This window comes from Gymnoscopelus braueri (assembly GCF_963280865.1).
Source record: "Gymnoscopelus braueri genome assembly, chromosome: 8".
Classification (NCBI taxonomy): Eukaryota; Metazoa; Chordata; class Actinopteri; order Myctophiformes; family Myctophidae; genus Gymnoscopelus; species Gymnoscopelus braueri.
Window position 1 is genome coordinate 49119611 of NC_137609.1, and position 27702 is coordinate 49147312.

Genomic DNA, 27702 nt, shown 5'->3' on the forward strand with positions numbered 1-27702 from the left:
AATACAACTTTATTTTGATGTGAATGGATTAAATACAGAATATCAGCATGCCTATAGGCCTGGTCACTCTACATGCACGGCCTTGACACAGATGACCGATGATTGGCAATGTGAGATGGATAATGGAAGATTTGTGGGGGCTGTTTTACTTGATTTTAGTGCAGCGTTTGATTTGATAGATCATCTGTTGTTACTGGATAAGCTTAAACAATATGGTTTCACTGTCACTGCATTAAATTGGATGGAGAGTTACTTAAGTGACAGAAAGCAGACAGTTTTCTTTAATGGTAGTTTTTCAAAGATCAGTCGGCTTAATTGTGGAGTCCCTCAGGGAAGTTGTTTAGGACCACTATTGTTTTCAATTTTTATAAATGATCTTCCGTTAGTTCTACATAAAGCTCAAATTTCAATGTATGCAGATGACTCGACCATATATGCTGCAGGAATGACCACAGATGAGATTAATAATATTTTGGAAAATGAATTAAAGTTAGTAACAGAATGGGTAAAGAGTAATAAACTTGTACTGAATGTTGGTAAGACAAAGTCTATATTAATGGGATCAAAGTATCAGATGTTATTTGAACCAAAATTGAATTTGAATATAAACAACATTCCAATTGACCAGGTACGAGAGACAAAACTTTTAGGTATTACTTTCAACAACACTCTATCATGGTCCCATCATGTTGATAATACTGTGAGCAAAATGGGAAGGGCTGTTTCAGTTACAAGAAGAATTTCTAAGGGACTGCCACCAGATGTCATTAGACAGGTCTTAAACGCTTTAGTTCTGTCACAGCTTGATTATTGTTTTGTTATTTGGTCTAGTGCCTCAATGATCGATATTAAGAAACTACAAGTTGTTCAAAATAAAGCTGCACGTTGTGCGTTAAATTGCTCCTATAGAACTAATGTAAAAGACATGCATGACAGTCTGAGATGGTTGTCTGTTAGTCAAAGGGCTACTTATTGTTTAGTTAATTTCATCAGAAACATAAAAGTTACACAATCTCCAGAAATATTATATAAAAGGTTATTAAAACATTGTACTCATCATGAATATCAAACAAGACATGCAATTGAAGGAAGGTTGAATTTTCCCAAAGTTAAAACATCTGTTATACAGAAAACTGTTATGTATAGAGCTATTGGAAGATGGAATTCATTGCCGAGTTATATTGTTCAAGCCAATACAAAAGAGGGTTTCAAAATTATGGTAAAACAGTACCTTCCAATATTTCATGAACTTTAATGATTTTGTGTTTAACCTTTGACATCTTATTGACTTGTTTGTTATTATCATGAAATGTATGGTTTGAAAAAAAAAAAAAAAAAAGGACAAAATAATAACAATAATAATAATGTATGGGTAACCCTTTTCTCCCTTTGATCATGAAATGTACAAAATTGTAAAATTGTAAATGTATTTCTGAATTTTTGTAGGTGAACTATTGTCTTTGTCTGTGTTTGTATCTGTAGTTTGTTCGTTCTGTATGATGTGTATTTGGGTGTGTCGGACCCCAGGAAGAATAGCCATGCTTAGTGCAAGTGCTAATGGGGATCCATAATAAAGTAAAGTAAAGTAAACCACGAGTTATGGCAAGCATCTGAAGCAAGGCTCGGTGAACCAACACCACTATCAGCCATTCTGAGAACTTTCTTTTGCTTTGTTCCCTTTAGTGATTTGAGAATGCCTGCCAACAGGCGCATAATCCAATGTCGGCTGTGTGGGAAAGCAGAACATACTCTTTCTACACACCTGAAACGTGCATGTATGAAAAATAGCACAGATGAGGAAAGGACAGCGGAGCTGAAGAAGGCCAAGGTCTCAAACACAAAGTGGAACATGGGTGCCAGAACGTGGCATTTCAGTGATATTTGTGGGCTCATCACCAGTGATGAACATGCATCCAGGCGGGCTATGGTCAAACACCTGAAAGCCAAGGTTTTTTTTCGGATTCTATAAGATAATGCGGCCCCACCCACAACCTCTTCACCAAGAGTCTGTTCCAGGTATAATAACATCAACATTGCCATCAGCCACTGCGGCACCAGCAAACTGCCCGGATGAGGACAGTAGCGGAAGAGAGGACGACAGCTCATTGACTTTGGCTGTGCATGTACCACCTCTGAAGTCAAGTGTGACACCAAGTCGATTTCAGTTTTAAGAAGACAGGGCACGATTCTACGGTGCTGAGATTGTGTGGGCGCTGGAGTACCTCCATTCGCGTGATGTCGTTTACCGGGATCTAAAGGTGAGAACGACAAACCTGTCACTGCTCGTTTAACTGGGATTTACTTAACAGACTTGGTTGGGGTTTACACGATGATTGAGGACGGATCAAAATGATAGCATATTTAGAGTCATAAGCTGTGTTTCCACTGGAATCAGGGTCCGACAATAACAGATGCCGGATGTAGTACAACGTGTCACCTTGCGATGCGTTGTGAGCTTGTAGATCTGCTATTTCCACTAAGTGGTTAAACCTGGAGACAAAACAATGCAATCATTTACATGTTTGGGTTTCACCCCAAAGGTTCTTGTCAAATTGTTGACAGACATTTACAATTAACTGTAGGTTTACATAGATACATGCATACATACGTCAGAAAGCCAGTATCTATTGGCTATAAGCAAGGTACTGCTCACCAGTTACCCCATTTGTGAACAATCTTTCAGAGGTATTTCTGTAACCAAAGTGCCGATTTCAATGTGGTGTTCAGCTATTTGACACAAACCTTGATGTGCAATATCAAATAAATAATAATACATTCAACTATCCCCCTAGTGGATAACGCCCACCCACCTGTTACTTAGGTATAATTGATGTTGGTTGGTATTTTGTCTGTATTATCTGTATTTTCATGTTGATTTTTGAACTTTTTGGTTGCTACTATATATGTCTATGAAATTAATTCAAGGACCCCAACGGAAACAAGTCCGCAAGGACTTTTTTGGCCGGACCTTTTAGACAAAAGCATTATAATTGTAACTGTGTTGTTTTACATTCTTTTGCCTAATACAAATTTCAATCAATCAATCAATGTGGTTCATAGAGACTTCTGTACCTGTGTGTATTATGTTTACAGCTGGAGAATCTGATGCTGGACAAAGACAAAATAACCGATTTTGGCCTTTTTAAGGAGGGCATTGCTCCTGATGCTACCATGGAGACCTTGTGTGGAATTCCTGAGTCCTGAGTACCTAGTACCTGAGGTAAGGCGCTGATGCTAAGACAGTGGAAATGGCATGTGACATGACTATCCTCCTTACTCCCACCGTCACATTATTATACACACCTTCATGTGTCTTCCCATCACAAATGTGTTTTATACAGTACATTTTATTGTGCTCTTAAATTTGAAGAGCACATAAGTCAAGCTCATTGACTTTGGCTGTGCATGTACCAGCTCTGAAGTCAAGTGTGACACCAAGTTGATTATAGTTTTGAAATGTTCTTTAGTTTTCATTTATATTTTAACATATGAGTCTCTGTGACTTCATGTCCCCCTCACAGCCATTGTCCCTATAGGGAGATATGGCCAATAGTTCAGCAGGTGGCCACAGCATTGCAGACACTGCAGAGAGCAGTGATCATTGACACCTTGAGACTCTGAAGCAAGACAACATCATGTTGGTGAACCACCACTATCAGCCATTTGGAGTGAAGCTCATTGACTTTCTCCAGGAATCCTGTTGGGGCTTTCCTTCATGGAGGCCATTGACATGTGGCTTCTGGGATGTGTAGCTGCAGAACTATTCCGTGGCACTGTACTGTATCCTGGTTGGAGTCAATACGACATGATGGGATGCATCATGGAGACCCACGGACAACCACCCTCTTCTCAACGCTGGAACCAAGACCCTCTTTTGTTTTCCAATTGACGGCAAGCACCTCTGGAGGTTAAATCGATGGATGCGAGTACAGTCCAGAGGGACCATGGGTTATAATCTATGCTTCTTAGCTGCAATAAAAGCCTTTTATTGCAGCAATGGTTTTGTTTCTGGCAAAAAAATCAAATACATCTCTCATCAGTTAGAGAATGATAAACTTGTACAGTCTCTTTATTATATATTATGACTGAATAAACTCCATTACAGTTGCTTTATTATTTTCCATTGCGTTCCTAACCAGATCCCAGCTGGCACAGGACGTTAGAACAACGTTGAACTCTAACGTTGGATGACCGTTGTGGGGTAGTTGAAAATGAAAGTTTGTTAGACGTCATTACCCAACGTTGGTTTGACGTCAACCTCAGAGGAGATGACATTCTTAGCGTCCTGACGGCTGTGAACCGGGAGGTGGGCAGAAGAGTGTTTAAGACTCACAAGCAGATGCCAGAATGCCGGAACACCCTCACCAAGAAACTCATCCTCAAATCAATCTGAGACAACGAGACAGCTTCCACGTGAATAAAAGCTGTTTATGATCATACGCTAACCATTTTTCTATTAAATGCTTCATATTAGTTTGTTAAGTGGGTTGTGAGAGGGAACTCCCTCCCTCTCCTCTTGTTTTTAAAAGTGCTATAGGCTAATACTGTAAAGATGACTTAAGACTTAGCTAATTATGGCTGAAGGAGTGAGCAGCAGGAATGTTATGTAACTTGGAGTTAAAGTCAGCATTATGAAAACCAATTCATAAAAAGCTTTGCTTTGTAATGGGAACATTAAGATGTGTTAGAAGCCTGCCCAATGTAACTCTGACAACTGAGTGCATTTTTACAGCTATTAAAAACATGATTAATTAGCTGTATAGGCTATATGTTATGTTGTACTATATCCCAACAACATTTCGCTGCTGGTACTGGTACTTGTATAAGTTAATGACAAATAAACCTTCTTGATGATTCTATGACCATATTACCATATGGAAATGTACCTGAAGTTTGTAGTTTGGGGGAAAAGTCACAAGTTGAATCATCTGGTAGTGATGGGTAGCTCAATCTCTTGTGAGAGACCATTTTAGTCATTAGTATTATTTACTTCATTTTGTATTTTTTCTCAAAACATGCACCTGTGATTGATATAAACTGAACTAAGGAGTTGATTATAGTCTGTTTTATCACGTCTACTAAACTGAAACCAGCCAATCAGAATCAAGGAATGAGACTAGCCATTTTAGAAATCCTTGTAAGCCATACAGGGGCTAAAAAATACCCTAAACCACCAGCTAGAACTAAAGAGTGTCTCCTTCGGGAATAGCTGGGTCCTTTTTGTTGTTTTGAAATATTTTATATTTTTATATATGTATATATACAGTATGTAAGTTTTGAATTTCTTTCTTTAGATTCATGTCTGGGTCATGGTCGATCCTACATTGTTAAAATGTACTCTTTTAAGAAATGTTATCTGTATGATCTTTTACTTATTTTTCTGTTATTCTCATGTGATTGTGCTGTTTTTATTGTGATATGGACCTCAGGTCTGAAATAAAGGATTAGATTGAATTGAATTGAATTATCCTACATATAATTTGAGTAACCTCTGTCGGTCTGTCTTGGTGTCTTGGGTCGTCTGTGCCCCAAACTGCGCATGTGTCGTTGCCAGGTTTCGCGCGCGAAACAAGCAGCAAGGTCTATGAAAACAAGGCCGTAAAAAAGAGCCGTAAAAAAATCTTCTCTTATGGGGGTCCCTCGCATATCTTTTCAAATGGGGGTCCGCGGGCTAACAAGTGTCAATTTGGGGGTCCTTGCCATGAAAACGTTTGAGAACCACTGCACTACACAGTACAAACTCACTTTCGATCCCTGATAAACTGTCTGTTCTCACCGCATAAGCCAAACTGCACACTTTGGGTGCTCATATCCCCCTACGGGTATGGTCTAGTTGGTGTAATTAGACTATGATGTATGAAATGTATTCCGTAAGGTTGTACTGGTGGAGCCAGAGTGGACGGGCTTGTAAATCATTGGACCACCAGTCTACACAGTTAGGGTGAATAGATACTACACTATAAAAACATGAGGAAATACAGGAGTACAGGTATCATTTATCTGGATGAATTTAGACCAACATCCCTCCAATACACTGGCTATGATCCCCACAGCTCTACTTACCTTCTCTGTATTTTAATAAAATAAAGGAAATTGTCTCAGAACTGCTATTCTACAGAGACAGGGTCAGCTAGGTCAGCTGATGGGGAACAGTGTTCATGTCGTCGACTAAAACTATGGCAAAAGATATCCGTCGACTTCCTTTTTTTCACTGACGAAAACTAAATAAAAACTAAATAATAACTAAGACCGATGCAGCAGAAATAGCCGATCTACAAGCTAACAACGTGTTGCACTGCGACGCGTTGTGAGCTTGCAGATCGGCTATATTCAGCATGCAGCTAAGTGTTAATCGGCCCTTTGGACGTCATCAAGGTCTGCTTTTCTGAGTACAATAAAAACATACTGTATCTAAAAGTCTAATTATTGACTTCTTCACATCAAGGTATTTCATATCTCTGGTTGAGGAATGCTACATGGTGAACAGTGAAATATTAGATTATTCATGCTTGAGATCAGTGTTGCATTGCTGAATTGGAACGTGGTTGCACTGTATTTTAATGACGTCACGCGCACGTGGCTGAACACCTACATTACAGGTGACACAATGGACAATTGATATGCATCTAGGCTCATTCCTATGTTCATTCACCTGGTGTGAATCGGGAGCCTTTGTAAACTTTGTTGAGGTGTGAATTTAAAGCTATGCGTGTGCCTGCGCGTGCTCCTGGTCAGATAGGTTCCTGCACGGTGTGAAAGGCCGTCCCATGAGCAATGCAACCCTGGTTGAGATCCTGAAAGTTTGGCTCTAGCCAACATTTCCTTGTAGCAAACATTATACTTACTGCTGAATATATTTCCTGATAAACACAACTGACATTGTTGTTAATTGATGTGATCCTAAATTGTATCTCCTCTAAAGGTCACTGGAAGATGTATTTAGGGAGTAAACAGGGAAGGCATCAGGACGTTCATACTGTAGTTAGAAGTCAGTTGAGTTCACTCACAACAGCTTTAAGAAAAACCTTAGCTTTAGTACTGATACTGTAAGCCTGAGGCCTGACCCCAGCTTGGAGGAGAGGCTGGTCCATAACCTTGGAGACATTTTAGGTGCCCAAACAGGGACAAACAGAGATTGTGAAGAGAGAAGTGCCTACAACATAGCAGAGGGGGTAAAGCAAGAAGGGAGCAAAGCTCTCAGTAAGTAGTCCTAAAAAATACAATTGTGACAAAAGATCACAAAAAGTCACACACAGGCTGATGGGTGCTGATGAATATCCTTGTAAGCCATACAGGGGCTAAAATACCCTGAACTACCAGCTAGAAATAAAGAGTCTACCAGAGGCTGATGCAGGGACGGATTAATACTCGCGGGGGCCCTGGGCCAGTTATCTTTGAGGGCCCCCCCCACCATCACGTCAGGTGGGCACGCAAACACAGTACTTGGGTTGTAAGGCATTTGTGGGTCTAGAAAGCAACTGTAGAGACCTGTTTAAAGGATTTGCAGTCTAAAAGGGCCCTATTGGAGGGCCGGGGGCCCTGGCTGTTATAGCCATATGGGGCCTTGTTGTACTGCATAGGCTGAGGGTCCTACGTATTTGAGTATTAACCTATATACATTTTAGTCAATTGTCTTTGAGCCTCGTGGTCTAGGGCTGCCCAAGGGCCCTGGTCCGGTCTATAATCCCTCTATGGGCTGATGAATATGTGTGGACGCTTTAGAATAGGTTGTAAAGTGTTTGGTTCAAACCCGAGCCAAGAAAACATGGCCTGACTGCCCCCACCTCATTGTATTAATGTGAAGCACATTATAATAAAGCATTGGCACATTAGGAGTCCACTATTACAAGGGTTCTCAAAGTGGGGTCCGGGGACCCCCAGGGGGTCCTTGGTGGGTTTCCAGGAGGTCCCCAGCAAAAGAAAATATAATATTGCACCAAAATCATTTGAACACTTTAAACCTAGATTGGCTATTTGAAAATAGATGAGTTGACAACGACTATCTTCATGCAAGATCTGCTACTTTCTAAAAAAGCTTGAATATTTTTGACAAATGTAGATTTTTTTTATATACCCTGAAGAATATTTTTGCATCGTGGCTACGAGCAGTGCGGACTCTTCCTTTCTTAAAAACATTCTAACAAGAATAACAGAATAACAACACAAATCTCTCCGGCACAAAACATTTTCTGAAAAGGTTTGAGAACTACTGCATAGTGTATGTCGGAGGCACAAACATAATTTCTATGAACATGTCCATCACAAGGCGACATGGTGATGACCCCTGTGTTAGATCAATCCAGGATGGGAACAGAACAGACACATGACGATACTTAAACTTTAATCAGGACAATGTGTGAAATAATGACTCTTCACTGCCTATGCTGGCAATTTATTTTAAAGGAGCACTTCACAATTTATCATTTACAATTTAGGCATTTAGCAGACGCTCTTAATCCAGAGCGATTTACAGTAAACAAGGTAAACACGAGGTCATAGGCTGCATCAAATGCATAGAGACAGTGTAGTGCCTCCCATTTTAAACCTTATCTTCATATAACTGGTCACTAAAGCTCACTATAAGATGGCACAATGTCCGTCTAATCACTCTGTGTCTCATTGGTGGGCTGTGGACAGTTCAGAAAACTGCCTACCAGTGACATCATCAGTGGGGATTCCTCCTGGAAAGTTAGCATGCTGAAATAGAAGCCATTGTTCTTGATTCATTATGAGATTCTAAGTCATATAATTATGAGAAATGATGTCATAGTTATGAGACACCAAGTCATAAGTAACTATGAGATACAAAGTCATAGCCTAGTTATGAGATGCTTAATTATGAGATAGTGCGTCATTATTATGACAAAGTACGTCATTATTTTTCCTTTCACCTCATTGGTGGAAATGGGTTTCCATACATTTACATTGTCAAAGCAATAACGGTGAAATAAATAATCAAAACTATGATAAAACTAAAAGTAAGTACAATAAAAAGTGTAGAACTGTGTCACATTGCAACTAGCTTATGAAACAATGTATTTGTATTTATTAATGTATGGTTGTTTTGAGAGTTAATGGAACAGACAGACAGACAGACAGACAGCATGGAGTATGGTTGCTATAGCAACCACTTGTCGGTAGGGTGCGACAGACCATTGGTTTTTAAGCCTGGCAGAAACAACAAGGAAGAAAACACACCACCGTCCCATAGGCCGCAGGGATGGTCACGCTGTGATTGGCTGGTTAGCTGACAGGCTAATAACTATTTGATAAATAAATGACTGTAATAACAAACTATTGGAGAAGATCATTAAAGTTTATAATAATGGGTCAGACAATAACTACAATGACACAGATGTGTTTGAGAAATGAAACGTTTATAAATATAATAATAATAATAATAATAATAATAATAATAATAATAAATAATGATAATAAATAATGATAAACAAATTAATTACTCCCATTTTTAAATAAAACAATTAAATTGAATAATCTCACACTAAGTTCAAACTTAGTCTAGTTAAAGCTTAAATGGCTTTTAAAAAGCCATCCTTCTCTGTAGAATACACTTGTTGTGCAGAAAATAAAATATGTCCTCCAGATGGAAATTATTCTATTTGCTCCACTGCGCCCCCTACAGATCTGCTCAATATAAATTACCATTGACCAGAACTGTAGGGGGCGCGGAGTGGAGCAAATAAAATAATTTCCATCCGGTGGACATATTTTATTTTCTGCCCATAAAGTGTATTCTACAGAGAAGGTGTTGCTGAAAGGCTTCCCATCCTGGAGAATAGACTTTCAACAACACAAAACAGCTTTTGTTTTGGTAAATAGCGAAGTGGTTTAGTTTATTTTGACTAAAGACGGACAGCAGTTCATTTGCCTTCATTGCAAAGTTTTTGCTAAGTTTAGCTCAGAAACGAGGGTAACCAATCATAGTGTCAGCCGACGGTCCCATTCCCTCTGAGCTATGGGATCACTGGACGCACACACACACACACACACACACACACACTGCAGTGATCAGAGCAGCTGAGGGACAGAGAGGGACTCAGGGCTCTTTAGTGTAGGCCTAGTGCATTGCTTATTTCTCACCTCCAATGTTTTCAGATACATATTTTAATGTACTGTTTGAGTTTAAAACAAGTCATGCACCGTCTGACGTCATTTAGAGTTGATAATGAACGTAGTAGACCAATTGTGTCTCCATAATTAAAATCAGGTGCGAGTGGAGGAATGTGCAGCTATGGGAATCAAACAGGTGAATAAAATCAAGATGTATTTATATTCATAAAGGTCTTATCTATGTCAGTGGTTGCCAAACTGGGGGTCGGGGTCCCCAAATGATTTTAGTGGGGGTCTCCAGATGATTAGATTAAACAACATTGTTTTCTCACTCAACAGTAAACAAACCAAAACATACAGTATAAGTGTATACAGGGTATCTGCACATTTAGAAAGTTACAATTTAAGGACTTTTATGACCTTTTTAATACCAAATTGGAAAATGTGTCAAATATTACATTAGAAACAGGCAAACATTGTGAAAATAGACAAACCACAGGCTTGTAGATCAGCTATTTTCACAATATTTATCTGTGGAACCAATCTAAATGATAATGTCTACAAGTGCTTGTCAGGGTGGGGGGTCCCTATTTCAAATATGATTATTATGGGGGTCCTGGCCTGAAAAGTTTGGGAACCCTTGATCTTTGTCATCATGCAGTACGTATATCGACAAAGACAACGAATATAAATATATACTGTATGTATCTTTTTACATGTTTACACTAACCACTTGAACCCTCGCATCTCTATTCTGGGGGGGGATTGCCGAAAATAGCAGATATACAAGCTCACAACGCATCACAGACACGTTGTGAGCTTGCAGATCGGTTATTTTCGGCGAAGAGGTATTTTCGGCAGGTTTGGTGTAGTAGAGGGATAAAAGAGCAGACCAAGTACAGTAGGTCAAGTTTACTAATTATTGAGGTTTTAAGTGGTTAAATGTCTGAAAACACATTTAACATGAATCCAATATGTAGTGGGGGTCCCTGCTTCATCTCTCTCTCAGGTAAGAGGTCCTTTGCCTGAAGAACACTGAAGACCCCTGGTCTGGAGTTTAATAAATGATGATGATGATGATGGTGGTGGTGGTGGTCGCCATGTTTTCATGTCTTCAGGCACTAAAGCTTCACTCAGCCTCTGTAGAGAAACAGGCTCTAAAGCTTCACTCAGCCTCTGTAGAGAAACAGGCTCTAAAGCTTCACTCAGCCTCTGTAGAGAAACAGGCACTAAAGCTTCACTCAGCCTCTGTAGAGAAACACTAAAGCTTCACTCAGCCTCTGTAGAGAAACACTAGAGAGAGGCAGCCACTCTGGAGAGAAGGAGACGAATCCCTCTCAACACGGTCCATACGACTTCACTGTCCAAGGCAGGGACACGTTGGATACAGAACAAACTTGTACTGCGTCGCTTCTGGAGGCTTAAGGTTAGTTAGCCACGCCGAAACCCCAACACACGTCTCAACACGGTCCATACGACTTCACTGTCCAAGGCAGGGACACGTTGGATAAAGAATAAACTCATCCAGTCTATAGCAGTCCCTGAACACGAACAGCGCTGGCTGACACGAAAGACTTGCCATGGAGGATGACCTGGAGCGGTTCCTGCGTTTGCGCGATATCCAAGAAGACAGCATTCGCAGGATGATCAGGGACAAGATGCCTCCACTCACCAAAGAAGAGTCCGAGCTGGACGACTTGAGGTCCGAACTGCGAACCATCGAGGGGCTCCTAAGCGACGTTCTTCGGAGGAAGACTTTAGAGCAATCCAGGCTGGATCAACTAGAACCAAATGGACCCGGTTGCTCCACTCCAGACACATCCTGGTCGTCCGTGGTCAAGAACGGGAAAGTTACCAAAAAAGGGAGAAAACGCCATCTTCCCTTTTTCTCCCCGGATAGTTCCATAAATACAATCACAATGGCCAACTTCTTTTCCCCACTGGCTCCTTTGCGTGAGCTAGAAGCTACCCCGGAGCCTAGGGCTATTAGCAAGTTAGCCTTGGCTAACGGGGTGCTAACTCCACTGGTTTCACTACATGAGCCACAAGCACCAGAGGCTAGCCCAGCGGCTAGCAGCATGCTAACTGTGGCTAATGGGTCGCTAGCCTCTGCTACGACGGAGTGTACAGCTGACGGGTTGCTAGGAGACCCTCGCCGACCAGCTGACCAGCACCAACAGGTCCGTCCCAACCGAAAGCGCTCCTGTCCCCCCTCGTCCCCAACAACAATAATCCATCGTAAACGCTCACGAAAGCACACCCCTTCACCTCCTGCTGCCCCGCGGTCAGCCCGTGTTCTCATCATTAGCCCTCTCCGCTCTCCCCCACTGGACACAGCTGCGGACAATCATGACGTTATCAACTGCACTGACGTCAGTGAGGAAATCCCTGCTGGGGGTTCCCCCAGGACTGTTAGACAAAGTATTTTAAATGTAACTGTGCTGTTTTACATTTTTTGCCTAATAAAATATTCAATCAAAAAACGTACTGAACCCAGCCACAGTTACCACTGCCACCACCAACACCGTACCTGACCCCACGTCTCCTCCCCCACTGCTATCGATTTCGGCATCATATCAAACAAGGTCAGAAGCGTCCATCTCCCAAAACAGTAGTAAAACTTTTCGCATTCCTCCACCTGAATATCTCCTTATAGGCGACTCCATAATCAGATTTCTTTCAATCCCAAACTGCATTACATATTCATTTTCTGGTGCAAAAATCCTGGATCTTCTGTCTCACATCCCAAACATACTACGACCAACTCTGAAATGGATGAAGAGGCTCAGCTCGAGCTGGCCCTGAGCCTCAGGAAGGAAGAGCACCAACAGGAAACAGACAAGTCCCCGGAGGATACAGACAAGTCCCCGGAGGATACAGACGAGTCCCCGGAGGATACAGACGAGTCCCCGGAGGATACAGACGAGTCCCCGGATGATGATGACTCGACACTCGACAAGGCAAAGATCAAAGATGGAGACGCAAGAAAATTGATCGTGAAAAACCTTCCATACTCCGCCACATTTGACGAACTCATGGAGAACTTTCCTGAGGCAGTGAACATCAGGCTTCCTACTCGCCAGAACGGTTCAAACAAAGGCTTTGCCTTTGTGGAATTTAAGAGTGCCAAGAAGGTTGCCAGTTTGTGTTGATACTGATGTTTTGCCTCATAGCTCCTGGTAATGTCGCTGACATGGTGGTGATCGAGAACACCAGACACTTCTCGTTGGCCTTAATGGAGGGCTCAGAGGATGCCTGAAGCAGAAAGAGGCTGTGACACTGCTGGAGCTGCCTTAAGGAGCAGTGTTCCCGCCTAACACAATCGAAGATGTCGAGTCCATGAACAACAAGCTGACTCAGAGTTCAAGTCTGCAGTTGTAAGTTCAAATCCCTTATTCACTTCAAAATGTACTTGTATTTTCTAATCACATTGGTAGTCTGTTAGGATCTTGCCCTTTGAGTGCATGCACACAACGGGGCATTGATAACAATTAATACAGAATTTCCTTCCTGTGACTTTTATCATACTCAGGTTGCCATGGTTGCAGACAGGCACTTCATTGGACGATTGTACCATGAGGATGATGGCATTCCTCATGACCAATTAACTGTCTCTGCAGTACAACCTCTTTGGACGACATAGCAAGAGGCGTTTCTGAGACCCGCATCCTGCACCCAATGTTCTATGGTAAATTTGAGTTTTTAATTGCTCATTGTAAATTGTCCTTGAACTTTCCAGCAATGACAGCAACGATATATCAAATATACTAGCGTCACACTTTCCTCTCTCTCAACCCAAGGAAATAACTGAACTTGGACGGGTGAAGTGGAACCTAGACATGTCCTACACAGTGGCTCAAAAGGAAAACGTGCAGAAGAACAACGCAGCAGTTGTTCTGGTGGATAAAGGTGGATTTGCCCTCCCGAATACATTTAACTCTAATGACTAATAGGCAGATGACTGCCTTCAGAGAACAGACTATTTCAACAAATAAATACATTGCTGACAAAAAGTTCCAGTTCCGCTTTTATTCCTCCACAGAAGTGAATCTGTGAGAAGGACTACCTCATCTGAAGAGAAGCCATCCCCGCCCATCCCCTTGCATTGAGTTGCTCAGTGCGTAAATCACCCCTTCTGCCGGGTTGTGAAATGTGACGGGCGGAGTCTATTTGGGGCTTCTGCGAAACGTTTTGCGTCACAGAGGTGGCACGTTTTGTATCACCTCCATGCGCAACCCAGTGTGCGTCGAACCCATTGGTCAAAACCGTTTTCGCTCGCTCGTGACAGAAGCCCCAGGCCGTTGTAAGCTGCAGTACCTATGAGTGGCCAGCATGTCCAATGCACTTCAATGCAACCTCTGGGTTCTGGGGGCTTGGACCCGCATGATGTGCAATGTAAGGTGCATCTGCTGAGCTCTGCATGACGACTTTAATTCCGATTGGATAATTATATCATGATCAAGAGAATGAGACGGGAAAAAAAGTGGATGGGTGGGGATGGCTTCTCTTCGGAAGAGACAGTCCTTCTTCTCACAGATTCACTTCTGTGGAGGAATCCTGATCAATTTCAATGTGGTTTTCAGCTATTTGACACAAACCTTGATGTGCAATATCAAATCAATAATAATACATTCAACTATCCCCCTAGTGGATAAATAATGCCCGTGGTTATTGCAACTTCTGTTCCTGTGTGTATTCTGTTTACAGCTGGAGACATCAAAATAACTGATTTTGGCCTTTGTAAGGAGGGCATTGCTCCTGATGCTACCATGGAGACCTTCTGTGGAACTCCTTAGTACCTAGTACCTGAGGTAAGGCACTGATGCTAAGACAGTGGAAATGGCATGTGACATGACTATGCTCCTTACTCCAACCGTTACATTATTTTACACACCTTCATGTGTCTTCCCATCACAAATGTGTTTTATACAGTACATTTTATTGTGCTCTTAAATTTGAAGAGCACAAAGCCAAAGTCAAGCTCATTGACTCTGGCTGTGCATGTACCACCTCTGAAGTCAAGTGTGACACCAAGTTGATTATAGTTTTGAAATGTTCTTTAATTTTCATTTATATTTCATTTTGACAAAGTTGTGGTTTCATTGTGTATTTGTTACTTTTTCTTTTTTGTGTGTACTGTATGTGATTGGTGACCCTGGATGACTGGATGGGGGGTGAGTGGTGGGAGGAAAGGTGGGTAATGGTGGGTGTGCATTAAAAAAGTGAACATATGAGTCTCTGTGACTTCATGTCCCCCTCACAGCCATTGTCCCTATAGGGAGATATGGCCAATAGTTCAGCAGGTGGCCACATCATTGCAGACGCTGCAGAGAGCAGTGATCATTGACACCTTGAGACTCTGAAGCAAGACAACATCATGTTGGTGAACCACCACTATCAGCCATTTGGAGTGAAGCTCATTGACTTTCTCCAGGAATCCTGTTGGGGCTTTCCTTCATGGAGGCCATTGACATGTGGCTTCTGGGATGTGTAGCTGCAGAACTATTCCGTGGCACTGTACTGTATCCTGGTTGGAGTCAATACGACATGATGGGATGCATCATGGAGACCCACGGACAACCACCCTCTTCTCAACGCTGGAACCAAGACCCTCTTTTGTTTTCCAATTGACGGCAAGCACCTCTGGAGGTTAAATCGATGGATGCGAGTACAGTCCAGAGGGACCAGGGGTTATAATCTATGCTTCTTAGCTGCAATAAAAGCCTTTTATTGCAGCAATGGTTTTGTTTCTGGCAAAAAAATCAAATACATCTCTCATCAGTTAGAGAATGATAAACTTGTACAGTCTCTTTATTATATATTATGACTGAATAAACTCCATTACAGTTGCTTTATTATTTTCCATTGCGTTCCTAACCAGATCCCAGCTGGCACAGGACGTTAGAACAACGTTGAACTCTAACGTTGGATGACCGTTGTGGGGTAGTTGAAAATGAAAGTTTGTTAGACGTCATTACCCAACGTTGGTTTGACGTCAACCTCAGAGGAGATGACATTCTTAGCGTCCTGACGGCTGTGAACCGGGAGGTGGGCAGAAGAGTGTTTAAGACTCACAAGCAGATGCCAGAATGCCGGAACACCCTCACCAAGAAACTCATCCTCAAATCAATCTGAGACAACGAGACAGCTTCCACGTGAATAAAAGCTGTTTATGATCATACGCTAACCATTTTTCTATTAAATGCTTCATATTAGTTTGTTAAGTGGGTTGTGAGAGGGAACTCCCTCCCTCTCCTCTTGTTTTTAAAAGTGCTATAGGCTAATACTGTAAAGATGACTTAAGACTTAGCTAATTATGGCTGAAGGAGTGAGCAGCAGGAATGTTATGTAACTTGGAGTTAAAGTCAGCATTATGAAAAACAATTCATAAAAAGCTTTGCTTTGTAATGGGAACATTAAGATGTGTTAGAAGCCTGCCCAATGTAACTTGACAACTGAGTGCATTTTTACAGCTATTAAAAACATGATTAATTAGCTGTATAGGCTATATGTTATGTTGTACTATATCCCAACAACATTTCGCTGCTGGTACTGGTACTTGTATAAGTTAATGACAAATAAACCTTCTTGATGATTCTATGACCATATTACCATATGGAAATGTACCTGAAGTTTGTAGTTTGGGGGAAAAGTCATAAGTTGAATCATCTGGTAGTGATGGGTAGCTCAATCTCTTGTGAGAGACCATTTTAGTCATTAGTATTCTTTACTTCATTTTGTATTTTTTCTCAAAACATGCACCTGTGATTGATATAAACTGAACTAAGGAGTTGATTATAGTCTGTTTTATCACGTCTACTAAACTGAAACCAGCCAATCAGAATCAAGGAATGAGACTAGCCATTTTAGAAATCCTTGTAAGCCATACAGGGGCTAAAAAATACCCTAAACCACCAGCTAGAACTAAAGAGTGTCTCCTTCGGGAATAGCTGGGTCCTTTTTGTTGTTTTGAAATATTTTATATTTTTATATATGTATATATACAGTATGTAAGTTTTGAATTTCTTTCTTTAGATTCATGTCTGGGTCATGGTCGATCCTACATTGTTAAAATGTACTCTTTTAAGAAATGTTATCTGTATGATATTTTACTTATTTTTCTGTTATTCTCATGTGATTGTGCTGTTTTTATTGTGATATGGACCTCAGGTCTGAAATAAAGGATTAGATTGAATTGAATTGAATTATCCTACATATAATTTGAGTAACCTCTGTCGGTCTGTCTTGGTGTCTTGGGTCGTCTGTGCCCCAAACTGCGCATGTGTCGTTGCCAGGTTTCGCGCGCGAAACAAGCAGCAAGGTCTATGAAAACAAGGCCAAACGAAACGAACCCTACAAGCAACAAGGTCTATGAAAAGAAGGCCAAACGCAGCGCTTTCACACATATACCTTGCCTCTTGGAAAACAGCCGATCGACAAGCTCACAACGCGTCCCCACACCCACCTGCACTTTCACAACCAACGCCAAAACACACTACCACCAATATGGCCCCTAAACCGCTTACAATAGAACAACATGGCAACACCGTGCTTCTACACCATAGACCCCACCCACTCTCGCCTGAGAGCCACATTTCGTGGCTGCCTCCGTGGTGTGTTTCGTGGCTGCCTCCGTGGTGTGTGTGTGTGTGTGTGTGTGTGTGTGTGTGTGTGTGTGTGTGTGTGTGTGTGTGTGTGTGTGTGTGTGTGTGTGTGTGTGTGTGGCTGTGTGTGTGGCTGTGTGTGTGGCTGTGTGGGTGGGTGGGGGGGGAGATGATCGCACCACAACTTCGGTCCGCGGCCGTGTATGCGTGGACACGCACGTGCGCATGCACGTTGGGGAGGCACGTGTCACAATGTACATTATTTGTGTTTGCGCGACGCCCGTGTGTGTGTTGGCGACGGCCGACGGGGAACGGCTCCGCCTGTTAGATCTTTATATGCGCGGGTGTTTGTGGGTGTTCTGTTCCTCCACGACGGGTGTTTGTGTGTGTGTACACACTACACCATTGGTTCTCAAAGTGGGGTCCGGGGACCCCCAGGGGTCCTTGAGGGAGTTCCAGGGGGTCCCCAGCTAAATGCTAGATTAGGCACCAAATGGACCCTTATGGGTCTGTAACTCTGACAGTGTACAAATGGAACCAAATGGACTCTAACGGGTCCATTTGGTTCCATTTGTATTCGTACACTCTCACAGTTAAATTAACATACATTTTACCATATAAACTGGGGTCCAAGGGATAGAAATGCCATTAAATGGGGGTCCGTAGCCCTAATGCATGTCAAACTGGGGGTCCTTCAAATTAAAATGGTTGAGATTCACTGCTAGAGCCGTAAAAAAATCTTCTCTTATGGGGGTCCCTCGCATATCTTTTCAAATGGGGGTCCGCGGGCTAACAAGTGTCAATTTGGGGGTCTTTGCCATGAAAACGTTTGAGAACCACTGCACTACACAGTACAAACTCACTTTCGATCCCTGATAAACTGTCTGTTCTCACCGCATAAGCCAAACTGCACACTTTGGGTGCTCATATCCCCCTACGGGTATGGTCTAGTTGGTGTAATTAGACTATGATGTATGAAATGTATTCTGTAAGGTTGTACTGGTGGAGCCAGAGTGGACGGGCTTGTAAATCATTGGACCACCAGTCTACACAGTTAGGGTGAATAGATACTACACTATAAAAACATGAGGAAATACAGGAGTACAGGTATCATTTATCTGGATGAATTTAGACCAACATCCCTCCAATACACTGGCTATGATCCCCACAGCTCTACTTACCTTCTCTGTATTTTAATAAAATAAAGGAAATTGTCTCAGAACTGCTATTCTACAGAGACAGGGTCAGCTAGGTCAGCTGATGGGGAGCAGTGTTCATGTCGTCGACTAAAACTATGGCAAAAGATATCCGTCGACTTTTTTTCACTGACGAAAACTAAATAAAAACTAAATAATAACTAAGACCGATGCAGCAGAAATAGCCGATCTACAAGCTCACAACGTGTTGCACTGCGACGCGTTGTGAGCTTGCAGATCGGCTATATTCAGCATGCAGCTAAGTGTTAATCGGCCCTTTGGACGTCATCAAGGTCTGCTTTTCTGAGTACAATAAAAACATACTGTATCTAAAAGTCTAATTATTGACTTCTTCACATCAAGGTATTTCATATCTCTGGTTGAGGAATGCTACATGGTGAACAGTGAAATATTAGATTATTCATGCTTGAGATCAGTGTTGCATTGCTGAATTGGAACGTGGTTGCACTGTATTTTAATGACGTCACGCGCACGTGGCTGAACACCTACATTACAGGTGACACAATGGACAATTGATATGCATCTAGGCTCATTCCTATGTTCATTCACCTGGTGTGAATCGGGAGCCTTTGTAAACTTTGTTGAGGTGTGAATTTAAAGCTATGCGTGTGCCTGCGCGTGCTCCTGGTCAGATAGGTTCCTGCACGGTGTGAAAGGCCGTCCCATGAGCAATGCAACCCTGGTTGAGATCCTGAAAGTTTGGCTCTAGCCAACATTTCCTTGTAGCAAACATTATACTTACTGCTGAATATATTTCCTGATAAACACAACTGACATTGTTGTTAATTGATGTGATCCTAAATTGTATCTCCTCTAAAGGTCACTGGAAGATGTATTTAGGGAGTAAACAGGGAAGGCATCAGGACGTTCATACTGTAGTTAGAAGTCAGTTGAGTTCACTCACAACAGCTTTAAGAAAAACCTTAGCTTTAGTACTGATACTGTAAGCCTGAGGCCTGACCCCAGCTTGGAGGAGAGGCTGGTCCATAACCTTGGAGACATTTTAGGTGCCCAAACAGGGACAAACAGAGATTGTGAAGAGAGAAGTGCCTACAACATAGCAGAGGGGGTAAAGCAAGAAGGGAGCAAAGCTCTCAGTAAGTAGTCCTAAAAAATACAATTGTGACAAAAGATCACAAAAAGTCACACACAGGCTGATGGGTGCTGATGAATATCCTTGTAAGCCATACAGGGGCTAAAATACCCTGAACTACCAGCTAGAAATAAAGAGTCTACCAGAGGCTGATGCAGGGACGGATTAATACTCGCGGGGGCCCTGGGCCAGTTATCTTTGAGGGCCCCCCCCACCATCACGTCAGGTGGGCACGCAAACACAGTACTTGGGTTGTAAGGCATTTGTGGGTCTAGAAAGCAACTGTAGAGACCTGTTTAAAGGATTTGCAGTCTAAAAGGGCCCTATTGGAGGGCCGGGGGCCCTGGCTGTTATAGCCATATGGGGCCTTGTTGTACTGCATAGGCTGAGGGTCCTACGTATTTGAGTATTAACCTATATACATTTTAGTCAATTGTCTTTGAGCCTCGTGGTCTAGGGCTGCCCAAGGGCCCTGGTCCGGTCTATAATCCCTCTATGGGCTGATGAATATGTGTGGACGCTTTAGAATAGGTTGTAAAGTGTTTGGTTCAAACCCGAGCCAAGAAAACATGGCCTGACTGCCCCCACCTCATTGTATTAATGTGAAGCACATTATAATAAAGCATTGGCACATTAGGAGTCCACTATTACAAGGGTTCTCAAAGTGGGGTCCGGTTTTTTTTATATACCCTGAAGAATATTTTTGCATCGTGGCTACGAGCAGTGCGGACTCTTCCTTTCTTAAAAACATTCTAACAAGAATAACAGAATAACAACACAAATCTCTCCGGCACAAAACATTTTCTGAAAAGGTTTGAGAACTACTGCATAGTGTATGTCGGAGGCACAAACATAATTTCTATGAACATGTCCATCACAAGGCGGCATGGTGATGACCCCTGTGTTAGATCAATCCAGGATGGGAACAGAACAGACACATGACGATACTTAAACTTTAATCAGGACAATGTGTGAAATAATGACTCTTCACTGCCTATGCTGGCAATTTATTTTAAAGGAGCACTTCACAATTTATCATTTACAATTTAGGCATTTAGCAGACGCTCTTAATCCAGAGCGATTTACAGTAAACAAGGTAAACACGAGGTCATAGGCTGCATCAAATGCATAGAGACAGTGTAGTGCCTCCCATTTTAAACCTTATCTTCATATAACTGGTCACTAAAGCTCACTATAAGATGGCACAATGTCCGTCTAATCACTCTGTGTCTCATTGGTGGGCTGTGGACAGTTCAGAATACTGCCTACCAGTGACATCATCAGTGGGGATTCCTCCTGGAAAGTTAGCATGCTGAAATAGAAGCCATTGTTCTTGATTCATTATGAGATTCTAAGTCATATAATTATGAGAAATGATGTCATAGTTATGAGACACCAAGTCATAAGTAACTATGAGATACAAAGTCATAGCCTAGTTATGAGATGCTTAATTATGAGATAGTGAGTCATTATTATGACAAAGTACGTCATTATTTTTCCTTTCACCTCATTGGTGGAAATGGGTTTCCATACATTTACATTGTCAAAGCAATAACGGTGAAATAAATAATCAAAACTATGATAAAACTAAAAGTAAGTACAATAAAAAGTGTAGAACTGTGTCACATTGCAACTAGCTTATGAAACAATGTATTTGTATTTATTAATGTATGGTTGTTTTGAGAGTTAATGGAACAGACAGACAGACAGACAGGCAGACAGGCAGACAGGCAGACAGACAGACAGACAGACAGACAGACAGACAGACAGACAGACAGACAGCATGGAGTATGGTTGCTATAGCAACCACTTGTCGGTAGGGTGCGACAGACCATTGGTTTTTAAGCCTGGCAGAAACAACAAGGAAGAAAACACACCACCGTCCCATAGGCCGCAGGGATGGTCACGCTGTGATTGGCTGGTTAGCTGACAGGCTAATAACTATTTGATAAATAAATGACTGTAATAACAAACTATTGGAGAAGATCATTAAAGTTTATAATAATGGGTCAGACAATAACTACAATGACACAGATGTGTTTGAGAAATGAAACGTTTATAAATATAATAATAATAATAATAATAATAATAATAATAATAATAATAATAATAATAATAATAAATAATGATAATAAATAATGATAAACAAATTAATTACTCCCATTTTTAAATAAAACAATTAAATTGAATAATCTCACACTAAGTTCAAACTTAGTCTAGTTAAAGCTTAAATGGCTTTTAAAAAGCCATCCTTCTCTGTAGAATACACTTGTTGTGCAGAAAATAAAATATGTCCTCCAGATGGAAATTATTCTATTTGCTCCACTGCGCCCCCTACAGATCTGCTCAATATAAATTACCATTGACCAGAACTGTAGGGGGCGCGGAGTGGAGCAAATAAAATAATTTCCATCCGGTGGACATATTTTATTTTCTGCCCATAAAGTGTATTCTACAGAGAAGGTGTTGCTGAAAGGCTTCCCATCCTGGAGAATAGACTTTCAACAACACAAAACAGCTTTTGTTTTGGTAAATAGCGAAGTGGTTTAGTTTATTTTGACTAAAGACGGACAGCAGTTCATTTGCCTTCATTGCAAAGTTTTTGCTAAGTTTAGCTCAGAAACGAGGGTAACCAATCATAGTGTCAGCCGACGGTCCCATTCCCTCTGAGCTATGGGATCACTGGACGCACACACACACACACACACACACACACACACACACACACACACACACTGCAGTGATCAGAGCAGCTGAGGGACAGAGAGGGACTCAGGGCTCTTTAGTGTAGGCCTAGTGCATTGCTTATTTCTCACCTCCAATGTTTTCAGATACATATTTTAATGTACTGTTTGAGTTTAAAACAAGTCATGCACCGTCTGACGTCATTTAGAGTTGATAATGAACGTAGTAGACCAATTGTGTCTCCATAATTAAAATCAGGTGCGAGTGGAGGAATGTGCAGCTATGGGAATCAAACAGGTGAATAAAATCAAGATGTATTTATATTCATAAAGGTCTTATCTATGTCAGTGGTTGCCAAACTGGGGGTCGGGGTCCCCAAATGATTTTAGTGGGGGTCTCCAGATGATTAGATTAAACAACATTGTTTTCTCACTCAACAGTAAACAAACCAAAACATACAGTATAAGTGTATACAGGGTATCTGCACATTTAGAAAGTTACAATTTAAGGACTTTTATGACCTTTTTAATACCAAATTGGAAAATGTGTCAAATATTACATTAGAAACAGGCAAACATTGTGAAAATAGACAAACCACAGGCTTGTAGATCAGCTATTTTCACAATATTTATCTGTGGAACCAATCTAAATGATAATGTCTACAAGTGCTTGTCAGGGTGGGGGGTCCCTATTTCAAATATGATTATTATGGGGGTCCTGGCCTGAAAAGTTTGGGAACCCTTGATCTTTGTCATCATGCAGTACGTATATCGACAAAGACAACGAATATAAATATATACTGTATGTATCTTTTTACATGTTTACACTAACCACTTGAACCCTCGCATCTCTATTCTGGGGGGGGATTGCCGAAAATAGCAGATATACAAGCTCACAACGCATCACAGACACGTTGTGAGCTTGCAGATCGGTTATTTTCGGCGAAGAGGTATTTTCGGCAGGTTTGGTGTAGTAGAGGGATAAAAGAGCAGACCAAGTACAGTAGGTCAAGTTTACTAATTATTGAGGTTTTAAGTGGTTAAATGTCTGAAAACACATTTAACATGAATCCAATATGTAGTGGGGGTCCCTGCTTCATCTCTCTCTCAGGTAAGAGGTCCTTGGCCTGAAGAACACTGAAGACCCCTGGTCTGGAGTTTAATAAATGATGATGATGATGATGATGGTGGTGGTGGTCGCCATGTTTTCATGTCTTCAGGCACTAAAGCTTCACTCAGCCTCTGTAGAGAAACAGGCTCTAAAGCTTCACTCAGCCTCTGTAGAGAAACAGGCTCTAAAGCTTCACTCAGCCTCTGTAGAGAAACAGGCACTAAAGCTTCACTCAGCCTCTGTAGAGAAACACTAAAGCTTCACTCAGCCTCTGTAGAGAAACACTAGAGAGAGGCAGCCACTCTGGAGAGAAGGAGACGAATCCCTCTCAACACGGTCCATACGACTTCACTGTCCAAGGCAGGGACACGTTGGATACAGAACAAACTTGTACTGCGTCGCTTCTGGAGGCTTAAGGTTAGTTAGCCACGCCGAAACCCCAACACACGTCTCAACACGGTCCATACGACTTCACTGTCCAAGGCAGGGACACGTTGGATAAAGAATAAACTCATCCAGTCTATAGCAGTCCCTGAACACGAACAGCGCTGGCTGACACGAATGACTTGCCATGGAGGATGACCTGGAGCGGTTCCTGCGTTTGCGCGATATCCAAGAAGACAGCATTCGCAGGATGATCAGGGACAAGATGCCTCCACTCACCAAAGAAGAGTCCGAGCTGGACGACTTGAGGTCCGAACTGCGAACCATCGAGGGGCTCCTAAGCGACGTTCTTCGGAGGAAGACTTTAGAGCAATCCAGGCTGGATCAACTAGAACCAAATGGACCCGGTTGCTCCACTCCAGACACATCCTGGTCGTCCGTGGTCAAGAACGGGAAAGTTACCAAAAAAGGGAGAAAACGCCATCTTCCCTTTTTCTCCCCGGATAGTTCCATAAATACAATCACAATGGCCAACTTATTTTCCCCACTGGCCAACTTATTTTCCCCACTGGCTCCTTTGCGTGAGCTAGAAGCTACCCCGGAGCCTAGGGCTATTAGCAAGTTAGCCTTGGCTAACGGGGTGCTAACTCCACTGGTTTCACTACATGAGCCACAAGCACCAGAGGCTAGCCCAGCGGCTAGCAGCATGCTAACTGTGGCTAATGGGTCGCTAGCCTCTGCTACGACGGAGTGTACAGCTGACGGGTTGCTAGGAGACCCTCGCCGACCAGCTGACCAGCACCAACAGGTCCGTCCCAACCGAAAGCGCTCCTGTCCCCCCTCGTCCCCAACAACAATAATCCATCGTAAACGCTCACGAAAGCACACCCCTTCACCTCCTGCTGCCCCGCGGTCAGCCCGTGTTCTCATCATTAGCCCTCTCCGCTCTCCCCCACTGGACACAGCTGCGGACAATCATGACGTTATCAACTGCACTGACGTCAGTGAGGAAATCCCTGCTGGGGGTTCCCCCATGGACGTACTGAACCCAGCCACAGTTACCACTGCCACCACCAACACCGTACCTGACCCCACGTCTCCTCCCCCACTGCTATCGATTTCAGCATCATATCAAACAAGGTCAGAAGCGTCCATCTCCCAAAACAGCAGTAAAACTTTTCGCATTCCTCCACCTGAATATCTCCTTATAGGCGACTCCATAATCAGATTTCTTTCAATCCCAAACTGCATTACATATTCATTTTCTGGTGCAAAAATCCTGGATCTTCTGTCTCACATCCCAAACATACTACAGCAATACCCCTCTGTTCACACTGTGGTCATTCACGCAGGAGTGAATGACATTAGTTGTAAACAATCAATAAAGATGAGGTCAGACTACATGGCCCTGGCTGACTCGATCGAAGAGCTTGGAAAGAATTGCATTTTCTCAGGCTTGATTCCCACCCTTTACCGTAGTTCTGAATCTTTCAGCCGCATATACAACATTGATAAGTGGCTATGTAATTTCTGTAACGCCTGTGGCTATGGTTTCATAAACCACTTTGACTTGTTCTGGAAGAAACACAACCTATACCGTGACAATTTACACCCTAATGATGAGGGTTTAAAAACCCTGGCCAGTAAAATCTCCTGCCACCTCACCAACATTGACACTTTCCATGCCCCTTGATCACCCATACACACTCACACATCACCTTGCAGAGCCACTATTTCCAATTTTTACTGTTATGGGGCAGAGGTCTATTGCCCCATCTCAAACCCGGGGGGTAGTTAATGCCAACCTGCTTCAGGTTGTCATTGCCCACTGTCCAAGTTATAATGCCCACCCCCCTCCCGACCCCCCCACTAGGTTTGCTCTGGTAAATGCCAGATCTATAGCAAACAAGACTTTTATTTTAAATGACTTTTTCTGCTCAAATGAACTAGATTTTTAATTTTTGACCGAAACATTGGGTCAGTGATGGCGACACCAGCGCATTCTCCAAACTTTTACCAGCAAACTGCACCTATTTTAACTCTCCAAGAACTACGGGCCAAACAGGAGGTGGAGTCGCAACAGTTTTTAAGAACAGTTTTAAGAGTAAACAAATGTCATCTATTTCTTTTAACAGCTTTGAGGCAAAAATGTTTGAGCTCGGCCACTCTCATCCATTATTGTGTGTAGTCATATATCGCCCTCCTCAATACAATAAGGACTTTTGTTTTTCTGAGCTCCTGGCCGAGATTATGCCCAAATATGGCATGGTTTTAATTACAGGAGATCTGAATTTACATGTCTGTTGCCCTACAAACCCACAAGTGAAAGAATGTTTTAATGTTATTGAGGCTTTTAATTTTGTACAGTCAGTATCTGGTCCCACTCATGAACATGGGCACACACTCGACCTGGTTTTAACTTGTGGTTTACCTGTTTCCAATGTTAAGATTTATGATGCCACCTTTTCAGATCATATGCCTATTTTATTTGAGTTTACACCCAAAAAATCTGAACTTTGAACATTCAGTGGATTTTCTGTGGTCTGGGCTTTTCTGAATAATTAGGCTGAAAAGTAATCAGAGCTTGGCCCTTCGACAGTGAGGTCACAGCCGATTAATCCCGCCCACTCTCCTCCTCGCCCCTCCCCTCCCCTATCCTTTCCTTTGGGGGGGGCGGAGCAGAGGCGATGATTGACAGGCAAAATCCCTCACCAGCGACACCCGCAGGCAAAGATTTATTTTTTCATTGCAGTTGAAAAGGCTTTAGAAATGTGAGAGAAAAACACCTGCCGTGGATCAATGGAGTGGAATTTTTTGTTAAAACTTTCTATACACGTTTGAAGGACCATGACAAAGACTTTTAATGTGTGGTAAAACTGAACGTCATGAAACCTTTAAAACAGCGTCCTCCTGCGTGCTTGGCGCGCATGATAAAACCGTCCACTGCAGCGCGGTTCTCTGCTGCTTTTACTAGGGCCTGGGATACTGGCCCCCCAGGGCCATTAAACTCCTCCCCTCTTGGCGCTGAGGAGCTAGCCTCCTCATTTCTGTCAAACCATTCTTGACACAGTTTCCCCCTTAAAAATCATGCGTCCCAAACCCCAATCAGAACCATGGTTAAATGCCACCACTCGAGCTGCAAGGCAGGAGTGCAGGAGAGCCGAGCGTAAATGGAAAAAAGATAAACAACAAGTGTCATATACTATTTTAAAGAAAAGCTGGCGCTGTTACCAGTCGATAGTTAAGGTGGAGAAAACAAAGCACTTTTCGGAAATCATTGCAAATAACAGTCATAAACCCTGTGTACTTTTTAGCACAATCAATTTATTTTTAAATCCACCCCAAGCAAAAGTCCTCGCCGAAGCCTTTTTACAATTTTTTTGTTGATAAAATCACAACAATTAGAGCAAATATCACGCCACCTTCTTTTAACCCCTCCACCACTTTTACCTCCACCGCTGTTTTTAATCATTTCGAAGCTGTATCCCTTGCCTCCCTCAATACTATTGTCTCCAAGCTAAAACCGTCAGCCTGTCCC